The sequence below is a fragment of the Falco cherrug genome, chromosome 2, assembly GCF_023634085.1.
Source record: "Falco cherrug isolate bFalChe1 chromosome 2, bFalChe1.pri, whole genome shotgun sequence".
NCBI lineage: Eukaryota > Metazoa > Chordata > Aves > Falconiformes > Falconidae > Falco > Falco cherrug.
Window position 1 is genome coordinate 98,750,377 of NC_073698.1, and position 14,384 is coordinate 98,764,760.

A 14,384-nucleotide genomic window follows, 5' to 3' on the forward strand; every position below is an offset into this window, starting at 1 on the left:
TGTGTAATAATGAATAAAATGTTTAAATGAACTTTCCTTTCCAGCTTCTATCATATTTCCTAGGCATTTGATATTCAATGCTAGGGAAAATCTTTTCTGTGCACATACTATTTTTGGAAGTATTAGAATAATTAAATATTCATATTTCAGATTATAAAGCTCTTCATTGTATCCACCTTAGTTCTGTTTTTCCCTGAAATAGCTACAGTATATTATGTCCCACCTTTTCTTTTCATTTTTAATTTTTAACTCCTTTTATTAACATTTTAGTTGTTAATCTAATTGTTTAGTTACTTTGATATTGCTAATTCCAGTAGGAATTAATACATTGTGTTGTGTGTAGGTGAAGATGTAGTTGAAATGTAGTAGAAAAAAACCCAACAAAAACCAACAAACCTGGAAAATTTATTATGTGCTAAAAAACAAACAAACAAACAAATGAAGAAATAAAAAATAAAAACCAACCCTGGATAAAGTTTTGCATATATCTCCTTTGGATGTCTTATATAGACCTCCTGCTTATCTGTAACTAACACTGCCATGATTCCCAAACAAAAACTAAGATGTCAGAGATCCAGTAAACATCAAAATTAGAAGGGAATATGGTGCCAAACTATTCTATGAGCTATTACGATGAAATAAAATTTCATTCTCACAGGATCCACTGAAATAACACACACAATTATTTCCTGAATTCTCCAAAGGCAATTGCAAAGTGAGCTTGTGTTCAAAATGAAGAATTAAAATAGCTGCATCAAATAATTAGAGGTATTCGTAAGAGTTGATTATTCAGTTCACAGCTTCCAGTGGTGCCTACAGTGCCCAAAGGGAGAGTTTGCACAAACAACTTCACCAGCAGTAGTTAAGAGCAGAGTATGTGCTTGTATTGTGCAGAAAGGGTGTAACAGTTCTCTTTAGTTATTAAAACTGGCTGTTAATTCCCTTTTTTTACACGTTCTTTCACATTCATTTCAAATGTTGGTACTTATGTCTCTTAAGCTTATTTAAAGTATTCACCCTTTAGTAATAGACAATGTTAGATTAGCATTACCAAATTCTTTCTGCAGAGTCTAGTTACCTAGATTGCCTGGAGTGTAGTTCCATCTAGGCTTGGGAATTTTGATTAATAACAAATGTTGATTTGTGCCTTCTAATCTGGAAATCCTAAACATTCCTGGAAACTTAATTGTAGTATAATAATCATGCTAACAACCTTATTCCCCTCTGCAGCTAACTGTACTCTACCCATCTTTTATACCTGCTGACTTCCCAGTGCAGTATACTATGTATACTTCTGGACAAACTTTGCAGTGGCATTTATATACCCTACAGGGGCTCTCGTGTTCTTGGATCTTTACTGTAGTATTTACTGTAGAATTATGTTCTTGGTCCTTAGACAGGACTGAAGCCAGCTACATCACAGTGTCACCGAAAGTTGGGAATAAAACTCCACACCACCACCACAGCACTAAGCAGCAGGCATCACTCACTGCGGGCCGGCTGCACGGGGGATCGCTCCACCCGCCATGCATGACAAACTGTTCTGTGCCTCCTGTTTTGTGATACACAGCTATACATATTTATTACATTTCCAGGAATTATTTGCATATGTATGAAGTCTTCCCAGGACCTTCATTACTATTATGATGCCCTTTTACCCCTGTGTAGTTATGCCTGTATGTGGTTGTCTTAGTGGTCTGGTGGTCGTTACTTCCTCTTCACTCCCCTTCATCCCGTTGTTTGCCCCATGACCCCCTAAGTTCTTGCACAGACCCCTTACTTGGCACTCCTTCACAAACCCCAGAACCAGCTTGGCCTTGTTCGTCTGCTGCAGACCCTCTCATCACTTAACACATTCCCTGACTAAGGTAAACACTTCCTTAGATGGTAGCTACATATAAGAACTACAGAGCCTAAACAATAGGTGGCCCCAAGGATACAGCTGACCTGCAAATAAAAGCTAGTTTCTTCATACACTAGAACAAAGGTTCGTGCAGCAATTACAGCATTGTATCAAGTAATACAACTTAAGTTTTGGGTTTTTTGTGGGTTTTTTTGTTACTTTTGTTACAAAAATTACTGGTATTTTCTTTGTAGTGCACAGGACTTCTCATGGGCTTAAAACTGTCTGTGTCTCAGAGCTTTGCCAGCACAGAGCCAGCCCACTTAACACAAAGGGAAACAGTGCCGGTTAAAACATTTCAGTATACTGAACTGATTGTTATATTTTGAATACTGTAATTCAAGAAGGCAGCATGTAGTTATCTTTTCTATATTTCAAAATGGCTTTGCTGATGAGGAAGGTGAGACGGGTGCTGGCAAACGTTGTGCTTTTACATAGCAGTATTGTGCACTCAGACATGTTAGCGTTTTTACTTTCATACCTCATGAAGTGCATCCATTTAGCAGAGAAATGTAAGCTATTTGGGGTCACTGCAACACTTTCATGCTGACAGTGTTCCTCCTGATGTTTGTCCAGAAAAATGTGTGCTTCTGTCTGAATTAATTTAAATAACTATATGGTAGATTTATGCTTTTTAATGAGTAATTAATTATTCAGTCAGTAAGCATTGCAGGCTCACTCCAGCCCTCCATCAAATAGAGCTGATTCAGTTACACTGGAAATGCAGGAAACACTCCCCTGATCTGCTGGAGGTCACTGAAAGGATAGGCTGCACAATGCCTTCTTTCTTTTGAGCCGTTATAGGCTGTTATGTCAAAGCAATGTACTGTATTTAGAAGACCTAAGGTTTAGATGTGGTGCAACTTGCATAACAAAAATCTTTATTAAAAATATTACTAAATTTATGTACCTTCTTAATTTCTATATTAGTTACTAATCTTCTAAAATAATAATTTCTCTATTAAAAATTATCAATACAATAAATCTGTTAAACATGAATGTAGCATTTTTTGAAATTATTATTCTCAGTAATTATTTTTCAAACTTGTTTTGTTTTGTTTTTTTTTGTAAAAAATGGACCAAAATGGATTGATATAGGATCAAAGATAAAAATCATTAGTTTTATAAATTTTTCCAGGATGAATAAATACAAACTAAATAAATGCAGTTATTTTCAGAATAAGAAATAGCTTTCAGGTGTGTTTCTTTTAGTAACTATGACAAAAATTCAGTGTAAATACCAGTGTTTATCTTCATCATAGACCTATATTTAACAATCTTCTTAAAAAAAAATAGCTCACTTGCCAAAAATGAAAAATATAGGAAGCTTTGAAAATTTTGACCAAAGGGAATAGTAGATATACTATTGACCAAAGTTACATAACTCAAAGTTTTAACTTTTGTATTTTACTTGGAATAAGAGTCAATAGCATTTAGCTGCTGAATACAGTATAGTATAATCATAATGTAGACAGACCAAATCTTCATGTAACGACATAGCTCCTAAGTGATGTGTTGTTGACGTTTTTTGTAAGCTCTTTTTTGTCCTAACCAGTGATCAGGATCACATATCATTTGTACAGATAGTTTGAAAATTTTTCCCTACCCTGGAATGTGTGTGAATATTGTATTTTCTCCATTGAGATGGATCCGGTGTAGAATAAACTTGTAAAGAAAGGAACTCCCATATCAATCACAGCACTAATAATTCATACTAAATGATAGTAAATATTTCCACAACATCCCTACTTTTGAAAAGTGCTTGTATTCTTCTGTGGAGCTATACAGGACAACACAGTCACTCTGTATGACAATATATTCCATTGCCCTGTATTAGCTTGTTGGAAGATATAAACTCATTTGAAGTATGTGAAACTGAGTGATGGATGGATTTAATGTACTTGTTGTTGTCCAGGAAAACAGCTTGGGAAAGCAAGTAATTTAGGGCATGGAGCAGTCATTATTTCTGTCTTTATTTGGGAGGAACAGTATACAGAGTATTGGCATTTATAAAATATTATGAATTTCATGCTGCTTTCATTCTCTGTGCGTGGAACAATTAATGCACAGACAGATGCAAGCAATTTTTCTGAAAACAAAGGTGTGTATAATCATGTAATTGAAAACTATAGGCAACACAGAGTACACAGCTGAGGTAAAATTAGAATTTTGTATTTTTTATGTAACTCCTTTTTCAACGGTATAATTTTTCTTTTTCCGTAGAAGCATCTATGTAGATTTTTTTATTGGGTCTCTAAAACTATTTGAAAGAAGCCTATGAAATCACATTTTCTTTTTGTTTTAATCCTCACTGACACATGGAACACAAAATTTTGCAGGGATTTTTGTTGCATTTTCTTACGGTCCATCTAATTTTGAATATGACACAAAATTGTCATTTAATTATCTTTTCTTGAAAAGAAACTTCTCCTGGTTATATACCAGCATCTATACATTTGTTATGGCTTGGAATTCTAGTGAGTGTGTGTGTGTGTGCGTGCACGTCTGTGCACGTCTGTGCACGTGTGTGTGTGTGTGCATGTGTGTGTTGCTGCTGGAGCCATTAAGAACAAAATTTCAATTATGTCACATGATCCATACTTAAATTTTGCTGCTATACAGAGCTAGCAGTTGCGACCCAAGTTGTTTTACTGTTCTTGTTAATGGTATTAGAATAATGGCCACTGTAATTGTTTGTCTTCTGTTGTTCAGTGATAACATAGGAATTATACCAAAACCAAACACATCTAATTCAGGCAAATTTAAGTAAAATTCTGAGCTTGCATTGGCTTCCACATTAAAAGCTACCTAGAACAGTAGGAATCTAAGTCTTCATATTATTTAGGAGAGTTATATGGAAGGCATCTAATTTATGGCTAAGGACTGCTTTGAAATCATTGAATGTGGCTGTTTGCTGGAGTTATGCACACTGCTGACAGATTATAATTTCATTTTAACACCATTAAGGGAAAGGAGTGCCAGACTAAAAAAACCTGTGTTCTTTATGGATGACTGTAAACTGTACAAAGTGTTTTCATATACATATATGCCTATATATTTCCACATATGTATATACCCATACAAAACTGCACACACATGTTGCCAGTATTCAGTAAATTAATAAGAAATAATGGTTATTTAAATCTAGACAATATGCATATATTTCTTTTTCTCCAGTTCAAATTAATAAGCTTCTGAAAATACAGGTATATAGATATGTTGCCTTTCTTTGTGATCTCTTCTAACATAGGTGATCCACATTTAATTTCTAAGACACTTTGACAAGCTGTAATTCTCAATAATCCTTTTCCTCTGCTTCTATTTGAAATGCCAAATGCCTCTTTTGATCTTTCTTCAGCTGCCAAATGGGAACTTCTTGGTACAGCTATAAAGGTAGCTGGAGAATCTTGGCCATAGCTCTGAGCCAGGGACAGTGTTTTAACAGTCAAACTCCCCCACGGACAGACCACTCTCTTGGGGCATTAAATGACTTAAGGCTTGTAGCTAAGTGAGACTCAAAGTAAAGCTAACTCACCGGGATTGGGAGAATCGCAGGAAGGGAAGTACAGTTCTGCTTTCGTAATGCTCCCTCGAGACTGTAATGAACTGTTGACTTGAGCTGATTGTAAAATTATAATAGTCCTCATGGGACAGGAAGCCAAGAGCTTTAAAGATCTATGGAAATGGCTGCATAAATAAGACACATAACTGATAGAATGACTATTAAATCCTGTATTAATCTGGTTTCAGATGGAAGTTTCCAGAAGGTTGAGCATGCTCTATTTGAAACTGGGAGGTCATACAAATAATAATGGGCTCTGTGATTTCTGAAAACTGAGCCCTTTCCCAAAATTAAATGGGGTCAAAAGGTATACTGTGTGACAGATGGAGCAATTACACATAAAATGCAAAGAAATGGCATCAGCTTAAGCAGTAGTTGATAATTTTCTGCTGCCATTAGAGGCTTCAGAAGAGATGCCTAAAATGTAAGCACTGGTAAACTGCTTGCAAGGGACCTGACTACATTACGTATATATGATACATATTATCTGAATGGGGAAGGATGTAGCATAAATTGTGAATAAATCTGGGAAGATCTGCAATCCTAGAAAATCTGTTTCTGAATGAGATTTTTATTCATTATCAAAGGAAATATGAGTCAGAGGATGGCTACAGTGGACTAACTTCTTCATTTGTGATGTATGCATAACATCAAGAATGCATCTGGGAATACAAGGTGACTTTACATCCATAGATAAATGAAATCAAGTATTTTTTTAAAAAAAAATTATTAGCACATGGGTCGGTGTTTCAGATTTAAAAACCCTTAAAGACAGATGCTTACCGAATAAAAGTTTACAGCTGCATAGCACATATGAAGGAGGGAAAAAAGTAGCCCACATGAAACTCTGCTTTATTATGGCTGTATTTAGTAGCACTAGTTTGGAACTGGCTCATATATGACTACATTGTTCTGTAAGTGTATTATCACCACTATATCTTAAAAAAAAAAAAAAAAAAGATTAAAAAAAGAAACTTCTTTTGGCAAGCCAAAATCCTTCACAAAAGAGATTTGACACAGTTCAGTAAGGAAGTATAACATGCCTTTTTCATTCAGCAATGAATGAATTGTAGGACAAATGAAAAGAGTTCACCTGATATGTAATATATACATTATGAAGTCACATCTTTTGTCATTAACAGTAAGACTTCTTAGATCTTTCTAAAACATGAACTTTTATTCAAATGTAACATTCAATAGAGCTACAAAACCTACAGCATATATAGTATATGTAATTAAATAGTTCTGTCCTTGACCATTCAGAAAATAATTCCCCATCCTGTTAACATTTTGAAATATCTTTCTTTGGCACTTTTCGTCAGCATTAAAAATGAAATGCAAACCTTGCAAACCAAGTATTCCAGTCAAACCCTAGGCTGGTCAACAGAGATGCTCCTGGAGTTCAGTCTTTAATGTGCTAGATCACCCCTGCTGTCTTCCCTGCTCTCTGCCCTACTGCCGGTTCCAGGATTGCTAAGATTTACCATCCATGTTTCACATGGTATGAACGAGTAAACACTTCTTAGACTGCAGAAGGGCCAAATCCATTTTCATAGTGATAATGTTCACTTGGTGGATTGGAATCCAAGGCTAAAATTCATGCTTCTGTGATTATTCATATATGAGGAAGGAAAATGTCGCAACCGTGAACACCTGCAAATAAAGCTGCAAAGCAGAGGGAAACACTAGTCTGTGGGGCAAGCAGTGGTTGCAGGCAGGGAATTCTCCTTAGCCATAGGAGTTTCCAAGTCACATTTCCATTCTGTCTCCTAGATTAATGACTTCAAGTGAAACCTTAAGCTGACCTTAGAGACATAGCAAGTCTTTTATTTTCTGATGACAGGGAATATCATCTTGGTGAAGTTTCAGGACAAATTAATTAACATTTTTAACAAAAAAAAGGCAATGTGCTTGGAAAATTCCGATTTTTCCTCTCTTTATAAGATAATATGTTTCTGGAAGCTTATAGTCCGAGATGATCTATATAATTTTTCTAAGCAATGCCTCTGAGTATCTGAAGTGGTTTTGGTGCTACTGAAATGATTCCAACAATAACATTTCTGTTCTCTTCAAACAGCTCAATACCAACATTATTGCCCACATGACTTGTACCAGAAATCAGGACTAAGGGAAGTGATTGTCCCCCTGTACTTGGCACTGGTGGGGCTGCACCTTGAATACTGTGTTCAGTGTTGGGCCCCTCACTGCAAGAGGGGCATAGAGGTGGTGGAGCATGTCCGGAGATGGGCAATGGAGCTGGTGAAGGGTCTGGAGAGCAAGTCTTGTGAGGGGTGGCTGAGGGAACTGGGGTTGTTTAAACTGGAGAAAAGAAGGGTCAGGGGAGAACTTATCACTCACTACAACTACCTGAAGAGGTTGTAGGCAGGTGCATGTTGGTCTCTTCGCCAAGTGATAAGTGATAGAACAAGAGGAAATGGCCTCAGATTGTTTGAGGGGAGGTTTAGATTGGATACTAAGAAAAAATTCTTCACCAAAAGGGTTGTCAAGCATTGGAATAGGCTGCCTAGGGAGGTGGTTGAGTCACCATCCCTGGAAGTGTTTAAAAGACATGTAGATGACTTAGGGTTATGGTTTAGTTGATAGGCTTGGCAGTGTCAGGTTTATGGCTGGTCTCAATGATCTAAAAAGATCTTTTCCGACCTAAACAGTTCTATGATTCTATGATTCTAGGGCTAGTACCCACAGTACGAAAAAAAAGTCATTGTGGTAGAAACACAGAAACCCAGTGTGAGAATTCATTGATGTAATCCATTTTATCAGATCTCAAAATGAATTTTAAACCCCCTCAAATTCAAGAACTTAGTTATAAAAATATATTTAAATTACCAATAGACAAATGAAAGATTGTTCCACAATATGTAAGAAAAATAGCATTCCCACCCACATTGTAATTAAATGCATTTTAGAATTATATTAGGTTGTTGTGAAAATTGGTTGCTCCATGATTTCTTCAAGCTTTGAAAAAGAAAAAAGAAATAAAGTTTAATTCAAGAATTGCAGATAACCTTCTATCACATACCTGTGTCATGTGATATTTGTGTCTCATCACATCTAGCAGCATGGTGTGGTGACATTTTCTAAATTCTCATTACATTTCTGTTGTTCTTTCTGAAGTACACTAAACCACTGAGGAAGAACATTAAAGAGAAAATCCTTGCAATTTGTTTTTTATATATATATGTTCATATATATATTATATGTCAGGGAGGATAGTAGCTGAACTAAAATGTTTTTAGAAACTTCTACTTCTTTCACTCAAAGTACTTCAAATATGCATTACAGCCTAAATAACTGCACCTTTTTTTTTTTTTCCTACAGGCACAGTATATATGAGGTCACAGTGATTTTTTAATTCATGGGAATTTATTTAATTAAATTTAATAAAATTTAATTAAAAAGTTACTTTTTAATTCATGGGAATTATATGTAGTAGTTGATTTTATATTTGACATATGATAATAATTTTTTTCAATCTAAAAAACTAGATTACCACCTCACTGGGGGAACTAAGTTCAAAACTTCTTATATTATCTGCTTTCAAACTTGTGTGTACGTGCATTTTTTGTCTATAAATATTGATTTCCCAGTATTTTTTTACATGAATCAAAAATATTTTAAGGGCATTTTATGGGTAGAGTACTTGGTTTATCTAAATACAAAATTAATTTTATTTGGGTAGCACCTGGGAAAGGAGTCATCCTTCATTGGGCTAAAACTAACCTCGAAAAATGAAAAAAACAAACTTCAAAATTTAGGTGGTGACTGAGATTTAAAGCCTGTATCTAACATTAAAAAAAAAAAAGAAAAAAAAAAAAGGTAGATTAGGAAAAGCTGTATTTCATTGTTAGTGATATTTTACCTAGCTAATTATGTACTGAATATATATATATACTTGAATGTACTAATGTACTACATATACAGTAACTTTTGTACACCTGCAATGAAGATGCAGGCTTTTTGTGGTCTCAGATAGAGTCTCAGACACTGCTTTTCACATTTTGACTCACTAATCACTGTCACTGCACATGTAATGGCAATGTTTCCAGAAAATTTCTATAGAAAACTGTATTTTGTCTGTATCAAGAAGACAAAGCAGTGTACAGAACCCAAAACTATATATGTTAACAAAACTTAAGTACTTTAGTAACAATTAACCATATTCTGTAACCACAATCATAGGCATATTTACATGAAAGCTTGAATTTTGAGGGATATAGGGATATTTTAAATAGTAGAATAAAAGCAAGTAATAAAATAATTATTTTAGATAAATTTGAAGTCTCTGTCACATAATCAGATGTCATCAATAAACTCATACGTAAAGAAGTTAATAAAGTATACTGTTCTTTTTCATTATGTCTTAAAAACAAACTTCCAAATAAAGACTATTCAGGAACAAAATGGTTAGTGGTTGACTTAGACCATTTTATTTATTTAGTAACCATATTTCATTTCTAAACTAAATTGGAAATTGAGTTTCCTATTCATGTTTCACTCTTTATCAAGTAATCTTTTACATTACAGAGAGATACTTGCTACAGGAGTAAGCACAGTATGATGAAACACTGGGTGCAAAGATAGCTTGGTGTGTCTTTTTTTTTTTCCCCTTTTTTTTTGTCAGAAAACAGAAGTGTTGCCTAAAGAGAGGGGTGGGGAAAACTATGTTTATTTCCTCTTGCTCCTATCAGCAAAAACTATGGCATGTATGAATGAACATGTGTGTTTCTATTTGTGTGTGTTTGTGTGCGTGTGCATGTATACACCTCAAAGGTATTTGAGAAAGCATATTGAATACCAATTAAAATGTATTCTTTACTGAATCTTGTAATAAATAAGTGCAAGTTTTTTATCATGGTAAGTAACTGTTTTCAGGTAATTTCTAGGTTTTTCTAAAGAGCATGAAATGTGGTATAATATGAACCAAGGCTACTTTTTAACCTATTTCCTGTCTGTGATTGACTTAATTTTGTTTCATCTTTGTTTACAGTCTACTGTTTTAAATATCTTTTTGCCCATATGGGAAGCAAGATTAAATTTTAAGGAGGTCTTTATGGTTTGTCTTGGTCCATTCAAGTTGTGTAAGAGTCAATGATAATTTTGTTTGCATTGTTTCCATCTAAAATTCAGGTTGTGGCTAATTCTTAGTAAATCCTAATAAGGATGAATGAAATGTTAATTCATCAAAGATAGTGACTGAAGATAATATTTCTTCAAGGTTTCAGAGCAAAATGAAATAAATTGCATTTCTTATGTAGAAACCATAATTTGGTAAATTTTTTAACATACTTTTTTGGTTTATATTATTCTTTTTTAATAGCACATTACTTTTGTTTTTGCAGAAATCACTTTTAACTGAAGTAACTGCATTGTCACAGAATATGATACAGTTTTTCAAATATTTTCAATTTGTTCTTCTTGACATTTTATGTTTATGTGCAGTTTGCATCTTTTTTTTGTTTTTCAATATCAAATGTAACAGATTTTGACATTTTTGTTACATTTTTTTGTACTAGTGGTTTTTTATTTTTTATTTTTGAGAACCTGCTGTTTTTGAATTCTCTTTTTTCCCTTTATTCTCCTCCTCACAATGATCCCAGGAGCCAACACAAAGAAAAGCGCAGATGATATAACCAGTAATGATCGTGGTGAAGATGAAGGTATTTTTTGTTTTTTCAAAGCTCAACCCTGATGCATGAACATAAACTTTTTAATTTTTATAATTATTATTATTATTATTGTTATTGTTATTATTGCTGTTATTTCAACATGAATTTTAGTCCCTTATTTGCAGGAGCACACTTCTGTGTGCTTCTTTATTTTGATCTTTATAAATTACTTTCATTGTTTTTCTTTTTAAAATCCAAATTAGTATATAGATGACTGCGGTTTCTCTGTGGCATAGGTGTAAAGGTTGTTCCTAAATCTATGTGAAGTGAGTAACACAAATGTTATTTGAAACTATGTACTCCCCCCCACACCCCCCACCCCGTTCTTTCTTAGGTTGAGAAAATGGAATTTAAAAACATGCATGTGCTCTTTCCCCTGCTACATATTTTGTAAAACCACCTGTTTGAAATTCATGAAAAAAACTCACATATATCCTTCCTTTCACTTCCACCGTTTCCCTGGCACACATGTTGTACATTGATGCAGTTGAATTGTGCTTTGTTTTTGCTATTTTTTTTTACTTATTAACTGTTTTCTCACAGGATGTGGTTTATTTCAGGACACAAAAATAAAGGAAGCTGTTGATATTGCTTTATTGGTTTTTTTCCTGTAATCAGCTAGCCTCTGAGATACATTTGTTCTGACTTGAACACATTCCCACGGAAATCAATGACAATCGTTTTCATTGACTTCTTTCAGAGTTGGATTGGATTCCCTGAAAGGAAATGTTAAAGTTCACAGTGAAGTACCCCAAAAAAGTTTTATAAGGAAATATTTTTTTCTTGCCTTGGCACAGCAAAGCTGTTTAGGATGCACCAAAATAGAAAGAAGTCATGAAATCCTCCTCTATTCTCACCCTTCCTTTTCATTAAAGTTACACTGAAAGTTTCTTTTACTTTATATATTTAACAAATTAAGAAAAAATATTTTCAAACTAATTGAGAAGATAAGAACCTTGGGTAGTTTACTGGTCTGGTTTTGGAGCAATGTGTTCCCTAATCCTCTCATTCTTGTCCAACCCAAAGTGTTACTCCATGCTCTTTTTCTGTTTTCTGCTCTCTGACATCAGTTCAAGTAACTTTGAAACATTTGTGCTCTCTGTTCTCCTTAGAATCACGCATATTGCAGTGAGGACACTGTCTCCTCTTTTCCTGGGAGTTCAGCTCTACTGTAGCTACTCTATCCATATATAAAATACTGTCATAAAAAATTCTGGTCTTTGATTCACACTGGTTGCCCTCTACTGTGCCACCTTAATCGCTGAATTACCCTATTTCTTATAACATAAAAATGTTGTGCAGAATACTAAAAAAAATTACTCTTTTTCTGAATATCACCTTCCTATTTCTGTGCAACGTTTGTTTTTTTTAAATGATGGTATCATAATTTCATATTCCAAATTTTGTAATTAATGTTAAAGCAAAAGATAAGTAAAAGATCGCTTTAAAAACTTGAGCTAGCTATTGGATTATGGATACATTAATATTCAGACTGCTTAAAAATTATAAAATGTTAGGGTTTCATGATTAACAGGGGCATCCACTTTAGATCTAAGCACATAAAGCATGAAGCTAATTTCCTTTATGTTGAAGCTAATCATGTTCCCATTGAAGGGGAAGAGGAAACCTCCCATTGACTTCAGCAGTGAAAGATTCAACCCTGAGGTAGAACTATGTAATAAAGAAAGATTAAATACAACAAATCATGACTTTGGAGAGAGAAGGGAAAGGTAATTCAGTAACAGAAACAATTGTGTTAAATAATTGTTGCTTTCATTTTTGAGGGCTTAGCTCTGTTTTCACAGAAGAAACAATTTCATGTACTTTGCTGAAAATGCTGAAGATAAAAATACATCCACTAGAATCCACCTCATTGCTTTATATGGTTTGTTCAATGACTGCATCACTCTTACAGTCATAACAATTAAAAAATCTTATCACAAAAATTTGTTCTGCTGCTCAAGTACAACACATAAAGTTCAACATGTAAAGTATGTATCTTTTTACGTAAAAAAGGTGGATTCTATGACAAGCCTTGAACTCTTGACAACTAGATGGGTGTACAAGGGAGCCTGAACATACATTCCTTGAACTCAGCTGACAATTTTTTATATTTAAGTTAGTGCATACACATGAGTAAAGTAAAAGTGAGCCATAGAAATATGACCAGTCAAAATTTACCTTTAAGTATGCTCAAAGTACTTCCACATACACAAAATATTATATATGTAGTATCTTATTGCTGATCACATTTTTGGTATCTTAGGGTATTTCCTAACACACCTGAGGAGAAGGAAGAGTTTTAGAAGGCTTTCAAAACCAGGTCCCCTAACTCTAGGTATTTAGCTCAGCTTTTTCTTCCTCCAATTCCCTTTTTCACTGTTCAATATATAGCTATTTTACTCTAAAGAGAACAGTACTTTTGTTTTGTTTTAATCCTGGTTGAATACTCAGACTCTGCTTTCCCTTGTATGCTGTACTATATGATTGAAAGAAGTGCTCCTATTCCACATGCAGATACACTTAATTACTTGCAAAAGGTGTGTATTTCTAACAGCAGCTTGCTGAATTGCCCTCTGCTTTTTAAAGAAGCTTAGCCCTTGTTCCCACTATTTCTGTAGAGAACATATGTTCCTAATTCAGGTAGTCTGAACCATTTCTGGGATCAGGCCCCTCAGTTTTTTGTTATAGAGGGAGGGAGATGAATCTGGTCCTAAATATGCCCCAAATCATTGATCAGTGCATCTTTATAACTCATTCTGAAGTATAAAAATATTTATATCAATTTCATGTAACTTTCTTTTAGAAATAAAGATCCTGCTGTTTACTTGTTTGAAAGTAGGCAAGAGCTTTTCTGTGTATACAGAAGATCAGCGATACCGTTAAGAAGCATTAATTCAAGGCTGTTATTTAAGGCTTAGCTACCATAACAAGGAAAAATACAACACAAAAGACATAATTTGATTTAAATACAAAGTTCTGGGCCATGAATTCACGTAAATTCTCTTTGGTTTTTTAACTCCTAGGATATTTGAAAGAAGGAACAGTTTACTATGTTTACTTTAATCAGAACAATTTGATTTTGTGCTATTATCTCTTACTGAACTATTGGGAATAAAATTTCAACAATTATGTCTCAGTGAGGAATGGTAAAGTGTGGATCATTATTGTAATTTTATTATTAGGTGTACAGATATTTCTAAATTGACATATACATGAATCAGAATATTCT

At 34.2% G+C, this 14,384-nt stretch overlaps 1 protein-coding gene across 2 annotated transcripts in view; it reads left to right on the top strand.

Moving 5' to 3' along the window:
• The window catches only part of NLGN4X (neuroligin 4 X-linked), a 188,517-nt gene that overhangs the window by 95,670 nt on the left and 78,463 nt on the right, over positions 1-14,384 (top strand). The window lies entirely within an intron of this gene.